The 22,011-nt window shown below is 41.6% G+C and overlaps 1 long non-coding RNA gene across 1 annotated transcript; it reads left to right on the forward strand.

Annotated features, from left to right (window-relative positions):
• Positions 1-15,506: 15,506 nt before the first annotated feature.
• On the forward strand, positions 15,507-19,416 carry LOC141919116 (uncharacterized). The gene is made up of 2 exons (XR_012621878.1): positions 15,507-17,114; positions 17,436-19,416. It is a non-coding gene; the product is annotated as an uncharacterized LOC141919116 (long non-coding RNA).
• Positions 19,417-22,011: the final 2,595 nt, after the last annotated feature.

The raw sequence follows: 22,011 nt of genomic DNA on the forward strand, positions 1-22,011 counted from the left end.
TAATTTAGTACTTTACTAAGCGCAGCTACACTGTTGGTTTCTAAATCTGGTGCATTCGGTGTCTTTTTTTGTCCATACAGCACATTTAAGAAGGGTTTTACTAATTGCAGTTCAGTAGTTCAGACCTGTTGTATGTTGAGATCACTCTAATTGCATTCTCAGAGTATGCATAGAGCTTGATGGTGACGCTTATGACTTTATTTCGTTGAAATTGCTACTCCCATCTCATCCATGGAAATGCTTTCTGTCTGAAACACAGCTGCATTATGATTTGCTGTGATAAATGTTAATTGATAAATGAGAGTCAGCGTCTCTTGTTTGAACCTTATTACAGATTCCAAATTAAAACTCAGAAAGCATTTTTCTGGATGCATGAATGGTAAAAGGTATGGGGAAGAATAGGTTTTGGAAAATATGTAGAAGATCCCACAACTGGACAGGCATCATGTTTTTAGCACGGACTGATTCTTGCATTAATCATTAAAGCGAACACTAAAGTGACTCCCGTGCTAATGGATTAAAGCAATGCACTTAACAATATGTATTCCCTGCTCATTGATGTGTGAAAAATCTTTGTTTCCAGCTTTTGTGAATATATTTAGGAAGGACGTGATTGATGCTCCTGCTACATGCAGTTTTATTGCAACTCAGAGCTGCAGCTGCCTCAAGTTCAGCAAACAGAATCTCCAAGTAAAGATTAAAAGCAGTTTCCGTCTGTGGGAATACAGTAATTCCTGAACTGGGAGAGGTCTGGAGCCCAGTGCTGGTGACCAGATCTCAAAATCATTGCACTTCAGCCAGCAGTGGGAGCTCTCTGGAGCAGATTTCTATTTGTGTTCATTTATTAGCTAATATGTGCAGCTTCATTTTGCATGGATGATGTAGCTGATGCATGTGAGGTCCACAGTGCCTCACAGTCAGGTCTTCACATGTTTATCCGCATTAGGAACCTTGTGGTGGGAGTACAAATGCACCATGATCACTTGGAAGACTTACGAAATGACACAGCAGCTCTGATCTGTCAGTCCAGTTCATGATTTCAGTCATTGTCAGTGCAAGATCTGCTGGATTCATACAAAGGTGTATTTCAACACCAGGTTTGTTTAGAAAGGGTAGGAGAGTGAATTTGTACTGATGTATATTCAAACTGTCCTGGCACCAGACTCTTCTGTTGATTTAACTCACCTTAATGCCATAATTCATTAGAACCAACTCCATGGATACATGTACAGTAAGTGATGCTTTGTACTGAGCAGTGGCAAAGAGCAAGGGTTGTTTTCTGTTTAACACGTGTACAGCACACACAGGTTTGCTAGTCTAATTCTACGTACATATGGATCTATCTTAAGGTTAATTTTTTTTTTAGATGAACACCTGTAGTTCTGCATAGTGGAGCCTGTTGACTTCAGAAAGTATAATTGCATGTGAAATTGTCACACAACCCTTTCCACTTAGTTCTGTTTAAGAATTTTGCAGTAAGCAGGGTGCTTTATCCCAGCCTGTGAGATAGCGATGTTGGTTTGAGTTTAATAGGAGTGTGTTTAGTGTATGTGTTCAGAATGTAATATGTGTGTTTTTGTGGATGTTGACAGTGCTTACGTATTGTATAATGAGCGTTGTCTGTTTTAAAGATTGGATAGAGGATTGCTAGGTTTTAAGAATGAGGGGGAATTGTTTCTGTTACTATTTGGTGCATCAACGTCCCTTCCTTATGCCTCTGCATTGTCTATGTTTCTCTGTTTTTACTCTCTTCATTTATTGTAGAATGTGCTTCTTCCAAAAATTGTGTTCAGAAGACCGCTTAGAATATGGAATTTAATGGCATAGGAATGAAAGACTAATTAAAATGAATGGATTGTGAGGATGTGGGCTTGGGCTGGAGGAGAAGGAATGGGCGTACGTGGCAGGTGAACAAGGAGGCGGTGGGTGATACGGAGCTGTGGATGAGGTTGTGCTGTTCTAATAATGCCTTCAGTGTCCTTAAAGTTGATCAAACTGCTGTGGATTTTAGAAGGTGACTCAGGCTTTGTTTCTGTGGTCTAGTCTGTACAGATGTACAAGTGCAGTGTTTGGTTAAATTTGTGCCAGCTCCATGTAGGTGCTGGGATCTGTCCATGGGCAGCTGACAGGAGGTGGATTGGAGATACCTGAGCTTCAAACATAGAGTGAGGAAAACAGAATTCTGCCTCTGCACTGCTCTGCTAGCAGTAAGGCTTTTGCTTTTTCTCTCTCTCAAATGGTTTCTTCTAATATTCCTCACTCTCCTCTCTGTAAGATCACTTTTGTCTATAAAACTTACTTTGCCTTATCATCATCTTTTTTCCTCTTTTTTTTCCCTCAATCCTCTTCTTTTCCTCAGGATTCTTGTAGGATTCTTAGCTGTAACCTTTCCTGCTGCCTCTGCTGGTTTGGCTTGCGGTCTCGTGATTGATGACTGTGCTTCTGACCTTACTCTTTAATTTCTACAAACCTGTGTGGCACCCCTCAGAAGTGCCTTTGAGTGGCTGGAGCTGAAACCTGGATGAACAGTTCTTACTGAACCTGTTTGCCTTCGGGTGGCCATCATGAGACCGTAGTTGGTGGAACTTGGTCAAGAAACTCTGGTTTTCATTGTAATATCCCTAAATAATTAAGTGTGCACACCAATCTGTGTGGACTAGAAACGCAGCACCATAATTTTCCATACCCTGCTGCTTCATTTATTTATACATTTTTAATTATATTTAAATTTAAAGCTCTGCTTTCTAGGAATACTTTTTCCATGACTTTTTTTTTATATTCCAACTACACTAATTTATTTCTTCATACGCTGTCCCGTTCTGCTTAATTCTGTAGTAAAACCTATGACAGACAACTTGCTTAAGAGCAGTACAGGTAAGGCCGTGTAGTTCAAAAGTAGTTACTTGTTTGAAAAGAATTTGTAACTTGAATGAGTATCATCTGACAGTATGTACAGTAAAACTTTAAGGTGGTTTGCTCTTTCTCTTGTTTGAAGTAGAATAAGATTTTGCTTTAGGAAATTGGCTTCTTTAGAGCAGTTGAGTACTTTCAGAAGTATTCAGTGTGCACATCTCTATATAACTGAGAGTGAAGCAGCATAGCTGACTGATGCTGATTACAGACATCTCGTTCTGCAAATAATTTGTTTTCTTTCAGGTAAAAAATGAGGATACAGTAATTTTTCACCCAGTTAAGTCCACAGTGTATTAACTTTCTTTGCCAGTATGGATTTTCTGTATCAATGGTGATTTTGAGAAGAGAGACCTTTTATTTGCTCGTGGAAGAGGCCAAGCAGCACACACTGGCCCATTCCCTCATTCAGACTGCAGCTGGAATTGGGTAGTGAGGCTTGTAATGGACTAAATGAGCTGTCGGAACTTTGCACTCCCTGAATAAGATTCAGCAAGCTTTTTCCTAGTTTTTAGAAGAAAGAAGATACTGAAAATTGAGATCTTCATGTACTTTGTACAAGAAGTAAATTTAACTTAGGAGATCCACACATAGAGACGTACACGCAGTTGCTGAAGTTTTATTCTTTAACAATGAATGAGTCTGATTCTGAAAATTCCCAAGTTTGTGGGAAATCCCAAATTCTGAAGTTGGAAATGGCTTTAAACTCTGACGCTGTTCTGGTGTTTGACCATCAGCGAGAACCTTGTATAACTTTGTCTGAAGTTACCCTTCTGTAATGTCATTGTCTGTAGGGTGGGTGTGTGGCTCCGGTAACACCTACAAACCACCCAGGGCATTTGGATGAAAAAATTCTGAGAAGTCTTTGGATGATGATGATTTTACAAGGTAGTTTTTAAAATAGCACTTTGAGGTTTGAGTGGTGTGGGTGTTTTTGTTTGTTTGCTTTTTCTTTGTCTCCTCTTGAAACATTGTTTAAAATGGTGATAAAATGTGTTCCTCTGGCCTTGTGCAGTTTTTCTAAGTGTATGGGGTTTGGGGGTTTTTTTTGGTAATGGTCTTTACTGGAGGTTCTTTGTTGCTTGCAAAGTTCATTCTGTATGTCAGTTGAATCTGAATTTAGTTGTAAAACATGAGGCCTTGGTTTGTTCCTGTAAATTGCTGGGTCATCTTGGTTGACTATACTATGAAATCTAGTATTTGGTGAACTCTGTAAGATAACTCTGCGTTAGAACAATTAGAGACAGTGTGGTGCCACTGGCTCCTTGTGGACAAGCCCTTTGGAAGCTGCACTTCTGCTTTAGTTCAGGGGGTGGTTAAAGTGCTGCAGAGGCTCAGACAAGGCAAAGGCCTCCCAGGTTCTGCCACACAGTTCACACGATCTGCTACGCGCGGGGTTCTCCATCATGCAATGATGCAGTAGGATATTCACATCAACAAGGCTTTATTAAAATACTTGTCATTTGAATCCAAAGGTAACAGACAGACAACCTTCAGTTTTTTCAGGAAAAATATGTGTGGTCGTTTTATTATCAATTTAACATTGTCTTCTAAACCCAGACTCTGTTGTGGATTTAATTTTAAGTTGATCTCTGCTCAGTAAAATACTTAAACCTATGGTAGATTTTTGCTGCAAACAATGGCTTAGGTGAGACTTTTCTTTTTCATAGTTGTTTTCTGTTATGAGAAAGTAGAGATGTAAAGAAAACCAGGGGTGTTCTATGTATTAAAGCATCCCTAACTGTCACACCACCGGGTGGTTCCCTTGTCTGCCTCCTGCAGTTCCAGGTTCTGAGCAGTACCAGGAATTTGGATGTTCAGATCGTCTGACGTGGTAGGAAGGAGTACTTGAGTGTGTGTTTTATCTTTACCACTTACCTGGAGTGAAACAAGAAATTTTTTTTTTTTTTGCTTGTTCAGATTTATTTGAAGGAATAATGTAATTCTAGTAGTGAATCAAAGGCAATTTTTTTACCCATTTCCTGAAGCCATAGTTATAGGCAAATAATAGTGTTTTTATCTGCAGTGAGAACATGTGTACATTGTGAGTGGTCCTGGTACAATGAAGTGTTGATTTCAACTATTTCACTTGTTCTGATTTCTGCTGTCATTTAGCTTGTGCCTTAAGTACTTAGTGAGCAGCCTTTTATTTATTTATTTTCTTAAAAAGGTACTGTTATACTCTTAAAGACGAAGCATTGCAAGTATTAAGTGATTGTGAATGTAGTGTCAGAGGATTAAAGCCCGGAGCTCACTTTCCCTGTGCAGATACAGTGGTTCCTTGTTCTGATCAGTGTGATGCCGTGGAAGAGACTGATCACTGCAATATCTCCCTGCACAAACTGCCCTGAGATCCTGCTGATGGCCAGGCTGCAGCATCAGGCTTCAAGTCTCTTGATGTGAGTCCTTCTGTTTGAAACCCTCAGGGAAGAAGTGTACCTGTGATAGTGCCTGGAAGAGTTAACTTGTTCAGTTTTGAAATTAGGGCAATTTTTCTAATTGTGCTACTTCCAAGAGCTGTTCTGTTGTTGGTTTACCTTTCATATATGGGAGGTTCTGCTTTTGAGAGGCAAAAAAGTTCTGTAGGATTTAAAAAGATCAGTTTTTATAACACCGATTTCTGATCAGGTGTACATAGGGAGGTGGCCAAAGGTAATACCAGCAGTGGTGACTCTGAAAATCTTGGAGTAAAAAGCCTTGTTCGCATTTTTTAATATTTGATTAAACAGTTTAGAAGGATTTCCTGGTACAGTTATTTGGGCACTAACAAATGGTCAGGCTATTGTAATATGTATGTTAAGCTCTCTCCAACGTTCAGGTGTAATCAGGATCCTGAACCTGGTATTAGCCCTCTCACTGATCATATGGGCCGGGTATATCGATGGAGTGACACTGAATGTCTGCAGGTGCCTGACTTGTCACACACACGGCACCTCTGGGCATGTGAAGCAGGTGGAGTCTGCAGGTGTGCAACGGTCAGCAGGTGTGTATTGTATGAAAAAGGACCTGTCAGTCACACAGTGTGTTCCCTGGGTTTCGGTGAGAGCATTTCATGGGTAGAGCATTACACCAATGATCCTTCTCCCAGAGGCAGGGAAGGCGAATCACCGGGACACTGGTACCTGCCTAAAGTCACCAGAGAGTCTGCTGGCAGGAGCTGCCTCTGCATCTCATAAATCTCTTGTCCATTTTATGTCCACACAACCACAAGAAGACATTCGTATTGAATTATTTTCTTAAAAACTCTGGAAGTGCTGCTCTATTGTTACAGGCATTGTATTTCAGAATGCTTTCAGGTGTTTTCAAGCGTTATAATTCTCCATATTCAGAGAAAAGAGGAAAAACGCAGACCCATTTTTTTTTCTTGCACCGAAAAAGGGTTTCACACCCAGATGCAAAATCCCCTCCCAAAGCAGATTTTACAGCTCAGTTATTAACCCGTGGAAAAGAATTCACACTGGGAGTGCTGACAGTTCCCTAATTACAGAGATTCTAATAGAACCCGTAATAATAAGGTAGCACCCAAGTTCGCTGAGCTGCTGTGTCAGCTGTCGAACCCAAGCTCACAGAAATCTCTTTCTGAGTGGAAATGTGGGGTGGTGCCATTCAGGGCTGGTTTGCATCTGCTGTTCTCGGTGAGCACGCCGGCTCATGTATGAAACGGTGTTTTCCTGCCGTTAGGGCTGCCTGGCCTGCTGCTGGAGGTGTGTCTGAACACAGCTGAGGTTATCTCTGCGCCTTTGAAACGAAACCCAGTGCATTCTTAGACTAGATAAACACCAGTGTTATTCTGGGCAATTGAGGAAGGATTAGCAGTGTTAAAAATGTTAATTTTTCTTTTTCGTTAAAAAGATCCTTAAGGCAGACTTCACTTTGAAGCAGCGGTATTTCAGTTACAGTGCAATAGTCTCCACAGCAACACTTGCCCACACGGGGTGGGAAACTGATACACCAGTGACCCAATTTTTCAAGGTCTGTCCACTTTCCATTCTGCTGTGTCATAAGCTAAAGATTTTTCCAACTTACTTTAGACTATAGAAACTAGTTAATGGAGTTGGACTTGGTGAGAGCAAGGGCCTTGAAGGGGCATTGCATGTGCAGTGCTGGCAGTTCCCCTGCGGAACAAATCCTGTCCCAGGTGAGCTGCCGTCCAGAAGTGAGCACTGGGTCACGCTGGGTGCTGTGGGCAGACCACAGTCTCTAGGAGCAGCTGATACTTGGACTTTTTTTCTGGGCTGTGAACACACTGCCAACACAACACCTGGTAGTGCCAAACCAAACATCTGAGCCTGGGTCCTTCTAAGAATTGACTTGATTGAGCTGTAACTGGTAGTCTGGTGTGCTGCGAGACTTCTGGAGTAGGAGAAAGATAGAAAGGGTTGCTGCTAAAAACAAACATCTTCTGTGCTTGATTTTTAAAACATACTTTCAATATGGGATGAAAAAGTACATTTTTAGAGTAATTTTGTGTAGTAAACAGGGCATTTGAGATAACGGTGATGATGATAGTGTTGATGTGTCTTCAGGAGCTAATCTTTAACATAGGCTTCTCTGATGGCTGCTCAGACAATCACATTGATCACTGAGTGCTGCTGAGACACAGACTGTGCTTCCAGCATTGATCCATGACAGCATGAGAATACTTTGGGTAAGTAGTCATGTATAAAATTAACTGCAGTTTTATTTTTCAAGTGATGTAATGTCAGGAAAATTAAAGAAGTCTTCACCCATATCAAAAAAATCAGTTTTATTTCATATTTATTGATTATAGTGTTTTAATTAGCATGACTTCATTTCTAAAAAATTAGCAAAATTGTATTGTTTTCCTGAAAGTAAGCAGTTAAGTACTAACTGAAACATAGTTAAATTTCTTTGGCTCTTAGAGCTGGAAGGAACAAGTTGTTTTTGCAGGTGGATTCATAAACATGGCTGTAATATCTAATAATGCAAAGTCTCTTTTCTTTTATGTTATAAATTAAGACAAATGCCAGGATCTGGTTTTGGTGCTACTGGATGTCCTCTCCTGCTAACATTCATTTGGGGGAAAAACGACTGGAAAATGCTGAATAAAGCTTGAAGGCCTGAAGCCATAGGCTGGGGCTCTCCCAGACAGCTGCTGCTTCAGCTGCAGCAATTGAGAACCCTCCGCAGAGCCGCCTCGGAAGGGCCAGGCGCTGCCTTGGGCTGGCAGCCGTTTTTAGGCTGTTCTAAAAGCCGGTGGGAGAGCAGTGCTTACCCTGGAGTCCAGGCTGGGAGCGCTGTGTGCAGGTCATTGCTGCTGACCTAAATCCCAGCCCTGGGGTTCAGTGCTGTGCAGTGTGTGTGCTGCACAGCTCAGGGGGCAGCAGGCAGTCACTGCTAGTGCTTTGGGACTGGGACCACCAAAACTGCAGGTCAGGGGGAGACACGAAGGGAAAAGCTCTGCTGTGCCCTGCAGCCACTTACAGCTGCTGTACAGTTTTCTTACTGTTTCTGTTTGCCATGTCCTGATGGCTGTGGTAGTATGGTGTGTGCTATTTAAAGCTGACTGATAAACCAGAGCCAACCCAAGGTGTTGCAGGATCCCACTTCTCTTGTCCCTTAATCAGCAGACAAGCCATTGCCGTAATGTGGTGGGACAAAATTTCTTGTCCTTTCATGTTGCATCACAGCGAGAACAATGCAAGAATAGATCTCTGTCAATTTTTTCAGTACTTCAAGCTAAAATATCTCAGTTATTTTAAAATGTTCATTTTGAGATGTCAGTGATGATCCATGAGGCTGGGAAGATTCTTAATTTATGAAACCAGTTTGGCTGTCACATCTCACTTTTCAAACTTAATGGATTCAAATTCCAAGTTATTTTTCCCTTGCATTCTGAGTCGCTCATTTTATTTTGTTGATCTGTGATAGAGAAGGTGGCTGAAATAAAACTAGAAGAAAAAAAGCAAAAATTATTAATGTCCAGGTGATAAGGATATGTTCTTGCCCTTATCTCTTCTTCTCGACACCCCTCACCACCTTTAGCCTCACTTTTTTCTGCTTTCCATGCTTCCAGTTTGAAACTGGGTTTTTTATCTTTTTGGTCTGCATTTTCTTCCTGTTGCTCTTTGCTGTGCTCAGATCCTGGTTCTAAAGAGATGGTGAGTCTTATTTTCAGCACTCGATGACTGACAGTGGAATTTCTTTGATGAGGCAGACTGTGCCTGTAGAGTCTGTTCTTTGGCTCTGGCACCAGTACAAGCTTTCCCGAGGGCTCGCTGCTGAATGTGATGCTCATCTCTAGTCTAGACAAAACCTTGGCACCTTTGATTCATTTACTGTCTCTTTTACATTTCCTTCCCTGTATATCCAAACACTGATATTGCTTGGAGTCATGTTTAGAATATTTAGTACAAGCAATTAGAGAGCTTTTTGGCTACTGTCTTTTTATTTTTAGAATCTCTGTGAGGCAGAGTGAGGGAGTTACCTCTGGGGAGTGCAGCCGTCAGCATGTGTTTTAGATTCCATCTGTGGCAGAACTGAATTTCTGCATGGCTCACCAGACCAACCTGCAGCCAGAGGACTGGCTCTAAAGAAATCCATGCTTTTGGTTCCTGAGGTCTTTGACTCAGTCCTGAGTATTCTGGCAGTCATAGCCAGAACACTTCAGTGTTTTGTGGTGGGTCTTTTTGGTTTGTTTTGCCTTTTTTTTTTTTCCGCACCAGGAGTGGGACAAATACAAATGCTATTAAAGAAAAAGTACAAAAAACTTCAGTGCTGGTAGTGGGTCATTACCACAGGTAGTTACAAACTGTACAACAGAAAGAAATTTGCTTGCTTTTGAAATGTGAACCATCTTCTAAATGTAATAAGGGCACAGAGAAGTACGCTGTGTTGAGAAGTGACCCTACTTGTTTGGAGAGCAAAGCACGGAAAGGCAGCCCTGCAGCTGGGGGTCAGCTGGGACTCACTGAAGCCAGGAGCAGGCTGTTGGGTGCCTGCCGCGGGGGCTGCAGGAGCCGGTGGTGCCGGGGCCAATCCTCCAGCCCAGGGGGGCTCTTGCCAGAGCCAGCAGGTTCTGCGGAGGGCAGCGTGCCTGGGCAGCGAGCTCTGGCCCAGCACTGCTCTGCTCTGGGCAGGGGCAGCTGCTTTTGTAGGACAGTGTCACTGGCACAGAGACTCAGACGGGGCAGATGGCACTTGCTGGATGTTTTCCTGAGATTTCTGGCACAGCAGAAGTTGTCTCCAAGAGTCTGACAAAGTTGCCCGTGTAATCCGTTTGTGTTTGTCAGTGCAAGGAAAACAGATTTTTCAGTGTTTTTAATTTGCCTTTAAATAGAGAATAGGAAAAAAAGATCCTAACTCTGTATTTTTTTGTCAGACAACAGCTTAGAACCAGAGAAGAGATACTTATGAGTAAAATAAAACATTCAAATTACCTTAGTGGATCATTGGCAGCAAATTATGTTTCTGTGTTTAAAAACAATGACATATTTTGATTTTTAATTGGAACTGGGCACGCAACTCCTTGAGGTTTTTTGAAAGCTTCACCATTCCCAAGTGCCACCTTCAGAGATGTACACATTACAGAACAGGTTAAACTGCCCCTTCAGTTTTCTGCTTGAAATGTGTCATAACAGTTCAGTTTATTTTGTTCAAAACCTGTAAATATAAAGGTTGTGATGGTACGTAACAGAGCTTTGTCTCTCTGCCAAAAAGGCACTCAGTAGCATCTTGCATTGTCACTACAGATTTTGGACATAATAAAAAAGTAAGCAGTACTAATAATGACCATAGCAAAACCTGATCAATAACACCACTCTATAGATATCCTAATAGCAATTAAAGTGGGAAGTTCATGGTAGTTTTTAATTTTGCAAGGGAAAAAGACTCACTGAGTAAATGCTCGCTATTCCTCTGTGAAACTTCTTGTGAAGGGAGAGCAGCACGAGCCAGAACTGTGGCCTGATTTCACATGTACATCCAACTTCCATCGTGGCTTCGAAGTGTAGAACGGAGAGTCACATGCAGCTGGTTTCTCCATAGCTAGAAAAGTTAGAAACAGAGGGATTTCTGTATTTTCAGAATGACCTCTTGTACTAAGCTACACATTTTCCCCAAAGCATTGTTTAATCTGACACACTAATGGAGTAACTTAAGGTCTGCAGGGAAATGAAATAAAACTTGTCATCTTTTAAACTCTTTTAACCCTGATCTACAGCTTCTGAAAGAGCACTGGGCACGGGGGAAACGGATTTTTGTGGGCTTTGCAGTGAAAGAATAGGTAGCATTATCAAATGAAAAGAGCGTGTTTGTGTTGGTCAAAAATAACCATTGCATGCTTGTGGCTAGGCGTGTTCTTAGGAGGATTGATGCTTAAGTCACTGAAAGGAAGGAGAAGAAGAAGTAATGACTAGAGAAGAAGTTAGTATTAAATTGGAATGAAACTAAACAGAAATCATAGGCTACTATAAAGTTAGTCCTCCAGCATTCTGGAAAAGTCCTACTAAACTGAGAGTCCGAGTCCTGTTTCTGTTCTGTTATTTATGTAAGTGAATGGTGTATCTTAATCCAATTTTAAATGAGGGAAGAAACCTCCAGAACTGCTACCAATTTAACTTTATCTTGAAAGTCTTAGTGTGTTTTACCTGAAAAGTTGAGTTGCGAAGGAGCCTGGCTGGTGAGCTGCAGGAGGCGTGTAACACTAGCTTCTGGCTGTGCGTCCTTCAGAACGTGTTTAAAACGTGTCTGAGATACAGATGATTGGCCCGTGCTGTGTATTCTCAGTGGGTCAAGGAAAATACTGTTTCCTGAGCAAATTAGTATTTTTGGCTCTTTTTTTGGTGTGAAGAGAGGTGAAGGACTGCTATGTTCCAATGCTGGGTATAAGTTAGATTCCTTTCTGGCTGACACAGATTTTATTAATGACACATACTTGTAAATCCTGTTCGGGTAAATGGAGCAGTTAGAAGATCAGCATCACAGAACATCACAGCCATCATTTAGATGCCAAGAGGTTTTTCCTTCATAAATAGACGAGAAGGGCAAAAGAGCAGTCCGGGGTCATGAAAGAATACTTGGAGTGAGATTCGTTCATCTGGTTATCATGGAGCAGTTAGGATCACAGTCTGTATCTCAGTTTCCTGCTCTTTCATAATTACAGTGTGACGTTTAGTTACAAATCCTTATTCATATTGGCATGCTCAGCCATCGTTTACTGAAAGAACCAGGACAGTAATTAAATCAGGCACACTGCCTTTCTTTTCTCCTTTGATTTTATACGTACATTGAAATGAAATGTCTTTTTTAATAATAATATCTGCAAGCAGAAAATAAATGTAATCATAATCATTGTGACAAATCAAAGCATACCATCCTATTTAAAGCAATTCTGCATTTTTAGATGGCAAGGGTTAAGTAGGGTGCCAAGTGCTGCTTTTCTGTCCTGCTTTGTGAGTGTACCGGGTCTGGCTGAGCCAGAATTGGTTTTCCCCTGTAGCAGCCCTCACGGTGCTGTGTTTTATGTTGGGAGCTGGCAGGGTGTTGATAGCGCACTGGTGTTGCGGCTACTGCTGAGTGGTGCTTACACAGCACCAAGGCTCTTTCTGACATTTCCCCCCCCCACAGTGGGACGGGGTGGGAAAGATCTTGGGAGGGGACACAACCAGGACAGCTGACCCGAACTAACCAAAGGGATATTCCAGACCATATGACGTCTGCTCAGTATAAAGCTGGGAGAAAGGAGGAAGGGGGTGGGGTCACCCTTCGTCCTCCAAGGCAACCACTACGCGTATCGGAGCCCTGCTTCCTGAGAAGGCTCGACATCGCCTGTTAATGGGAAGTAGAGAATAAATCTGTTTTCCTTTTCTTGCTTCCGCACGCGGACCTTTGCTTCGCTTTGCTTATATTAAAACTGCTGTTGTTTTACCCACAAGGGTTGGGTTTTTTTTTTCCTTTCTTATTTTCTTTCCCGTCTTTGCCCTGTTGAGAAAAAAAGGGGAAGGGGGGGGGGGGAAGTGATAGAGCGACTTGGTGGGTACCTGGCATTTAGCCAAGGTCAAACCACCAGAGTCTTTTTTGGCGCCCAACGTGGGGCGGGACAATGGCAGTTTATATTAATTGTGCTATAGCTATAGCAGTTAGTAAGCGACAAGCTCTTGTGCTGGTCACGGGTTTGTTTATTGCTCTGCTTTTCTTTATTTTGCTAAGCTCAGGAACATGCTGGAAGAAATTGGGAACATCATGAGTGGTTTTATTCTGCAAGCTCCCGAAGTACTTATTAATTCTTATGTTAGCTCTTTGATACTGTTCATTGATGCTATTTGCCTATTGTGGGCTGTGTGGAGCTCGTTAGGTTTTTGGTGTAAGAGAAGGCAAATTTTGGGTGAGAGAATACCAAAATGTGCCCTGAGGCGGCCTGTCCCTGGGTGGCAGGGGGAGTGGAAGGATTTGGGCAGATTCCTAGGACGGTTATCACCTCCTGTAACCTGGGATCTTACCCCTGAACAGGCAAGCAACCCCGCAAAATTGACACAACACCTGATAGAAGGGTGCCTTGTCTATCCCGATGAAAATCAGCAACTCCTAGCGCTGTACTGGGGCCTGGCCTGTGCTTATTGAGCTGCAGTTCAGTGCTCTCAAAGGACTGTGGTGGAGATGGGGACTCAAACAAAAACAATAACAGCAGAGATTGCCCCAGTAGTAAAAAAGAAACAGTGGACAAGGAGAACAACAGGTCCATACCCTCGATTAATAAGGGACGAAAAAGAAGAGGAAGAAGCGGGTCCTTCAGCAAAGGGGTCAGAAGAGGGAATAACAGAGCTCAAACAGGAGGCAGAAACTACCCGGTCCCTGACATCATCAGAACTGCGAGATCTGCGGAAAGACTATAGCCGCCAGCCGGGTGAGCAGATTGCTGCCTGGCTGCTTCGATGCTGGGATAATGGGGCTGATGCTCAGCAGCTGGAAGGTAAGGAAGCCCAACAGCTGGGTTCCCTTGCTAGAGATCGAGGAATTGAAAGGGGAATTGGAAAAGAAACAGGAATTTGCAGTCTGTTGAGACGGTTCCTTTCAAGTGTTAAAGTAAGATATCCCTTCAAGGAAGATCTTACGGACAACTCCCCGGGGAAGTGGACTACTGCAGATGAAGGTGTGCAGTACCTGAGAGAATTAGCAGTGCTGGAAGTCATCTATGGTGATCCAGATAATGATGAAGCCCCTAAAAATCCAGAGGATGTCCTGTGCACACGGGCCATGTGGAGGAAGGTGATTAAAGGTGCACCATCCTCGTATTCTGCTGGCTTGGCTGCGATGTACTATCCAGAAATGGATGTGGGAGAAGGACTAAGATGTACGCCAACTGTGGAGGCAGTCTCTTCCTGGCTTCAGAACTTTGAAGAGAGTCTTGGTACCTCCTCATCTCTACGGTTGAGTGCCTTAAATGTCAGGAGCACCCCAAGAAATCAGTTCTCTTCCACCCCAGTCAGAGGGAAAGGGAAACCTAGGCGCATGACACGTGGCGAACTTTGGTTCTTCCTGCGTGACCAGGGGGAGGACATGAGGAAGTGGGATGGTCAACCCACCTTCAAGTTGGAAGCTCGTGTACATGAATTGCGAGGAAAGACCCCTGCCAAGAAGAAGACATCCAAGAAGGTTGTTAATGTAGCTGGTGTGAAACCGCAAGAAAGTAATCAGCGATCTCCCAGATACAGGAAGACTGAGATCACCTCCCTTGGCCCTGATGAAGGAGTCTCCGGCCTGGCACGGCAAGGGTCAGACAGTGAATACTCTGACCAAGAACAGGAATAGAGGGCCCCTGCCTCCAGCCAGGAGGAGGAAAGGGATGATCGGGTGTATTGGACAGTGTGGATTCGATGGCCTGGCACATCAAATCCACAGAAGTACCAGGCTTTAATCGACACCGGGGCACAGTGTACATTAATGCCATCAGGCTATAGAGGGGCAGAACCTATCTGGATCTCAGGAGTGACAGGCGGATGTCAAGAACTGTCAGTACTGGAGGCTGAGGTTAGCTTGACCGGGGACGAGTGGGAAAAACGTCCCATTGTAACTGGCCCAGAAGCCCCTTGTATCTTGGGCATTGACTACCTCAAGAGGGGGTATTTCAAAGACCCAAAAGGATACCGATGGGCTTTTGGTGTGGCCAGTGTGAACACAGAGAAAGTCAAACAGTTGTCTAATCTGCCTGGCCTCTCGGAAGATCCTTTTGTTGTAGGACTGTTGCGAGTTGAAGAACAACAGGTGCCAATTGCTACGAGGACCATGCACCGACGGCAGTATCGCACGAACCGAGACTCTCTGGCTCCCATCCAAGAACTGATCCGTCAACTGGAGACCAAGGTGTCATCAGTAAGACACATTCGCCTTTTAATAGCCCAATGTGGCCAGTGCGGAAGTCTGACGGAGGGTGGAGGTTGACAGCAGACTATCGTGGCCTGAACGAAGTGACGCCACCACTGAGTGCTGCTGTACCAGATATGTTAGAGCTCCAATATGAACTGGAGTCAAAGGCAGCCAGGTGGTACACAACAATCGACATCGCCAATGCATTCTTTTCAATTCCTTTGGCAGAAGAGTGCAGGCCACAGTTTGCTTTCACGTGGAGGGGTGTCCAATATACCTGGAATCGACTGCCCCAGGGGTGGAAGCACAGCCCCACTATTTGTGATGGACTAATTCAAACTGCACTGGAAAAGGGTGATGCCCCTGAACATCTACAGTACATCGATGACATCATTGTGTGGGGCAACAAGGCAGAAGTGTTCAAGAAAGGACGAAAAGTAATTGAGATTCTTCTGAGAGCTGGGTTTGCCATAAAGAAAAGCAAGATCAAGGGACCAGCACAGGAGATTCAGTTCTTGGGAATAAAATGGCAAGATGGACGCCACAGGGTTAATTCTACTCAAAATTATGCCTCCTCAGAGTGCTATGAGTGATAGTTTCTTGGTGCTTGAGGCTATAGCCAGAAAACTTGAGGTGTAGCAGGTAAGTCTCCCTTTGTTTGTAAGTGGGAATGGTGTCGGGCTGTCATTGTCACTTGATGTATTTTCTTTCTTGGTAACAGGCAGATGCTGGAATAAGCCCACATGTTTTCCCCTCAGCTCGTCCAGGCTCAGCCACTAAAGATGCTGGAGCAGGGATGAGGCGGTCAGGCTCCTGTGAACGGTGACTGCTTCCAGTCCTTGTGTGGTACCATGTCTGCTGCCTCCCGCCATGGTTCCCAAGGGACGTACGGCTCATTCTGTAGTGCTGTTACTTCCTTTAAGGATCTGTTCCTAAGATAATTCTTCAGTTCCCTTTCTCTTATTTTTCAGTTATTATTCCTTATTCTCATTGTTCTTTTACAGGGCTGTGTCAAACTATACAAAACCCATTACTGTTGTATGGTTTTACAAAATATTTTTTCAGCTACATTTGAATTTTATTCTTTCCTTCTACCATTTGTTTGTGGTCTAATTTTTTTTAATGGCAGGGTAATATTTCTTGATGTATTAACAGTCCTCCTCTAACCAGTCAGAGTAGCGCATATTCATTTTGTTGTAACACTTTTGCTCTGCTTCCTTAATTTTTTTGTTTTTGATTGTATTTTAATCCCTTTCCCTTTGTCCCGCTTTTGATGTTATTTAAATTTTGAGCTGTCCGTTGTAAACAGTTGTCTATTATGTTGTTAGTCTTTTGTTTTTGAGGAGCTGTAATGGATTATTTATGCCTCCTATGTATCTCTGGGACTCTCTGCTTCTACTTTTTCCACAGAAGTAGATTTGAATTCTGTTTTCACTTATTTCTGAATTATTTTCCCCACATGTACTTGAAATCCAAGAGGCTCAAAGTCTTCTGTTGTATGGGTTCAATGACAGTACAGTATCTCTTGGTCAGCAACCTTTGTTACTTTTCAATTCCATACCTTTCTCTATTAGTAAGAGGTTATTTAGAATTTATTTTCCTTTTTATGGATTTACCATACTTATATTCTGCAACTCCCCCTTCAGCCATAGATTCTTTCAGTATTAGCCTTTTTATTAAAGAAACTGAAAGCTTAGAATTCAGCTAGCGATTGTGAACATGTAAACTCTGATTTGAATTTTTGGTTCTTCTGTAGGTTTGTGAAATCTTGGATCAAATTGCTAAACTTGTCAGAGGGTACTATGCAAGTTGAGCACAAACTAAAGCACTTTGAATTCAGACGATCTTTCTTAGTCTCAATTCCTCACCTGTAAAATAGGGTGAGTATTTCTAAACTTTGTAGTCAGACTTTATGGCTTTTAAGCAAGAATTCTTCTAGGAATTTATACTAAATTTATACATCTGTTGTGTCCTCTAAAACCAATTCAGGGATTTTTGATTTGCTGATTTTCCCTTTTTTTTTAATGATTGTGCATGTAAATCTGCTAACAGGACTTCTAAATGATTTTTTTATTTGCCTTGTAAAATGTAGGGCTTAATCCGTTATCAAGCGTTCAGTACATATTTGTAAACTACAGGCTAGAACTAAAATACTGTATTTGTATCACTACTTTTTTTTTTTAACTGTTGTAAATTCACAGGGAATTGTGAAGAGAGGTGAAGTTGTGTTCGAGGCTGCCAGAAGCCGCAGAATCCCAATCCTGATGGGAACACCTGGAGGTGACCAGAAGAGGACAGTGCAGATTGTTGCCGATTCCATCCCCGACTTGCCTGACCTGGGGCTTATTGACAAGGAGCTGGCAACCAGTGGAGCTGGAAATCCCAAGGTAGAACAGATGATTAGAGACTCTACTAAAGCCTTAAGCAACTTGTCACTGCAATGACAACTTACTGCATTTTAGGAAGCAGCTTCCTGGTTTAGGAGCAGGAAGTCTCCACATCGTTATCAGGGTTAATATAGCATATTTAAAAAGGACTCAACGTGCCAGTAAAATAACAGAGTAGAGATAATATGCAGTCACAGAATAATTGTGTCTAATTTCTGAAGCTATCTTGAGCAAAGGCAACAAGTCCTTCTAAGGTATTTGAGACATACACTCAGGGGTACTGTCTTTCAGTTTATAATATTACTGTAGAAAACTCTAATTGCTTCTCTTATTGTTATGGGTTGTCTGTTATGTTGAAAGAACTTGTAGCTGGTATCCAAAGACTGTCCCAGACCTATTTCAGATGATGCAGTTCAGACTGTGGTGGGAGAAAGGACTAAACTACTGGCCTTTTTTTTAGATACTGCATTTTATTGATTGCTTTTTTTATTGCAATATTGTTATAAAATGGGTTCTGTGCGGGCTTCAACTGTCAGTTCAATACTAAAGTTCAGTGCAATACTATAAAAAACAGTTCAGTTGGTAGGCTTTTTAAGCCATAGCCTATTAGAATGAAAGTTCATTAATTTATACTTTATTCCTGTTGTTGATAGTGACTTAAATCCTGCTTATAAACACCTTGAGAAATAAAATATGAACTGCCTTTGGCTCCATATGCAAATGAGCCATAAGGGCTCAGCATTAGCAGTCTAGTTTTTGCCTCCTGCATATAAAAGGCAATAGTTACTTGTAAATCACAGAGTAAAGAAACTACAATAAAATGAAAACTGGTTTTAGAGTTCTGCAAATTCCCGCAGAAAACCTGTAGAACTATAGGGTATCTTTTATTATTGCCAGCTTGTCATGTATAAAACAGGGAAGAGTAAATCTTGATTTTTTTTTTTCCCCCCCAACTAGTGCTGTGTTTTTCACTTGCCTGAAGAGTAACGGTACTCATAGTTGCAGTCATAGTTTGTAACCAAATTGTTCATATTTACAGATAAAAATACAGTGAAATTTCTACATTAAGTTAATGTGCTAACTTTATATGGGAGCTTCTAGGAGGACTTCGGAACAAAATAGTGTATTCAAAAGCAAATTCAGTACACTAACTGTAAAGTTTGGGTTTATTTAAGCTGGTATATTTTGCATTAGGTACTGTTTGTAGCATTGGGTTGTAAACATACTAAACTGTATATTTTTCAAGAGCTTTTTTAAATTCCAAGTATTCACTGGTTTGTAGTGTAAGTTTCACGTCATATTTAGGTTTGAGCCTTTCTATGAAGGAGCACCAGTATTTTCCTTGCAGTAGAATTGGTGTGTAAGCTGTTTAAGGAATGTTTAATTCTAATTAGAATACTTACCTCACTTAGTGTTAATTTTTAGATTGGGCTTTGTTGATTGTAAGAACTTGCATAATTGCTATAAATATCTGCTTTAAAACAGATTTGACATATTGCACTAATCTTGAGTTGTAACACTGTTATTGAAAAGCACTTTTAAATTTCTTACTAGAAGGACCATCAGAGTACAACTAATGTTGAGATTTATTTTTTCTATACTGTCTGATGTTACTGAAAGATGTTGTTATTCTTTCATATATTTTTTATAAAATTATAAATTACATTTCTATAAACTAAAACCCTGTCATAGTACCATATGGTCTTTTCCAAAACATTTTCTGTTTGTGTTAACATGTTTATATTTTATATTATTTTCCATTGGTGGAGATTAAAATGATGTTGAACAATGCTGACTGACTTTCACTTTCTTTTCACTTCCCGTGTATCCTGGCTGTCAAAAACTTCAAATGGAACAGTTTATTGGAAAGACAAGGAGATGTGTTTTTCATAGTTAATGTAACTGATACTGCAGTGAGTCTTAAGGGTGAGTAGTACAAGGTTTGTCAACGGCGAATGACTTCTCTAAGAGTTAATGTGTTGACCTCTTAAGGTGAGCTTGGAAGTTCTGTATCCAAATACTTTTTAAGATGTCATCGTAAGGGGTTAAAGTCACTTTATAATTCCAAGTTATGTGCCATTACCTATGTTGTTGAAAGTCCTGTTTTAATTATTTTATTGTTACAGGTGTTAAACTGTAAACTAAGTGTCTGTTAAGCTGCGGTAGTTTGTTAGAGGTCTTTTATAGATCAGCATCTCAGAGAACCAAACGTTTGCAGCAGAGCCTGCTTGTTTTCAGACTCACCTGTAAAATTTGTGATTGTTAAGCAACAGCCACACTGACTGCATTTTCAGTGTTCATTGTAAAGTTAGAATTGGTGAACAGGTAACTCCTCCTTCGTACTTTTCAAAAATTTTGATTTAGTGTCATATTTGACTTGGTTGTTAAAACCAAAATATTAATTTCTACACATTAACAAACTGGTCCAAGATAAATGTGTACTATGTTTCAAAAAGAAGTGGTGAAACCATTTCTAAGTTGAATTTAGACCACAGATACTGTACGATTCACAGTTCAGCTTTATTGAGATTGCCTGGCTGTAAAAGGAAGGAAATTGATGTAACATGTCCTTGGATCCATTTATGTTTAAGGGGAAAAAACCCCAGTTATTCTTTCTTAAGATGGAATAAATCAGTGATCATTAGGCAAAGTTCACTGAAAATTTCATCATGGAAACCTTGCCTTGACCTACCACCATCAAAATTTTTAGCTTTGACAAGAACTTTTGTGGAACACGAAGACCTATGAAAGTCTCCTAGGAGAATGCCATGTAGCCACAAACTTTATGGGGGAAAAGGGTTTTGTTGGTTTTTTTTTAATTGCAGTGGTAACTATAAAATCCTCCCATAATAGGAAGGAGTGTTTCAGAACTGATGCCCTAACTTACAACCAAAAAATTATCTCGAGGAAAGATCTAGTAGGTCTTGTCTTTCATAATAAGGCATTAGTTTGACTCAAATTACTTAGAAAACAGAGAGGATTGTTCAATAGCTTATAGTTAATGTATGAACATGCATTTCTTGCTAGTCATCCATGAGTGAAATTTATTTAAAAAATAAACTGAAAAGTTGGTGTTTTCGTCTATTTGATTTGACAGTTGGCGCATCGAGCTCCAGCCCCCCTTGCCTCTCTGACAGCTGACACGCAGTGTAGAGCTTGGCACTGGAAACACTGGGTGTTGTGCTTACACTGGCTAAATCCTAGCTTTAGATGGTAATAGCAATCTCTTTCATGCTGAAGGTATGATTTTTTTTTTTGTTTGTTTGTTTGACTTTGGTGTTTTCATTGTGAAGTCCCAGACTTGTATCATGAATACAAGGAAGAATTTGAGTCACACTTTTAACCGTTGAGCATGCCTTCATTCATCCCCTGATGACATCTGTACTTTGTTGAAATCCCCTTTGCAGTTCCCCTTTGTTATCTCCAAGGTTTCTTTGGTCTCCAAGGCCCGCTCAGGACTCCTCCGCTCCCATTGCCGAGCTCTCGTGAGGGCTCTTTGAGCTCCTTTTTTCCATTTGGAACCCTTCCTGCATCTGCATCTGTTACCCCAGTCGGTCTTTCTGTCCTCCCATCCATTCGGTGCACCTCCATTGAGTTCCCCGGCCCCCTGAGGACATCTCTACTTTGTTCGATTCCCTTTTGAATTCGTTGCATCCCCGAGACTTCTTTGGTCTCTCTAATCCCCATGACAATGCCTCTCGTTTTGCCAGAACCTTTTCTGAAACCATCTTTGTGCTCCAGAGCCATCTATTTGTTTTCCATCTTATCACATGTCTTTATTTGGTATCTGGTATCCCAAAGACGTGTGTCGTCAGCTTAGATCTCTTCCGGAGTTTTTCAGAGAAGAGGATCACCTTCATATGTTATCGATAAATCTCCTGTGGGGGTGTTTGTCATGTTTTGCAATTTATTTTTGTTCTAGCAACTTAGGTGTTAGTTAGGCTGGTTCATACAGTTTCTGATACATGTCATGCAATTCCGTGGTTTTTTGTCTATTCTGTCCTTTGGGACTCTTAGGGGAGTTAGTCAGAATGTCAAGGTCACTCTGAATTGTTGGCAATGTACAGTAAATAATTTATATTGCAGCCTGTGGTATTTCTGAGAAGGAAATCTTATAGGATCTAATTCTGCTTTGTTCTTTACTCCTATCTAGAACATGGTTTTGTTAGAAGTTAGGTCGCGTGCGTGGTCTTGCTAGAAAAGAAGCGAACCCAGTAGCATTTTTGTTTTTCACAGGAAACTAAAGCACATCATTTAGGATAATGATATCGCTATTGCATGTAGCCAACTACTTCCCGACATCACCCCCCCAAGAGAGATGACAACGACAGCACCGCCACAACACAGACGATGACATGGGCCCACGCCCCGCCCCCGACAGGCGACGACT

This window comes from Strix aluco, unplaced genomic scaffold (genome assembly GCF_031877795.1).
Source record: "Strix aluco isolate bStrAlu1 unplaced genomic scaffold, bStrAlu1.hap1 HAP1_SCAFFOLD_80, whole genome shotgun sequence".
Lineage (NCBI taxonomy): Eukaryota > Metazoa > Chordata > Aves > Strigiformes > Strigidae > Strix > Strix aluco.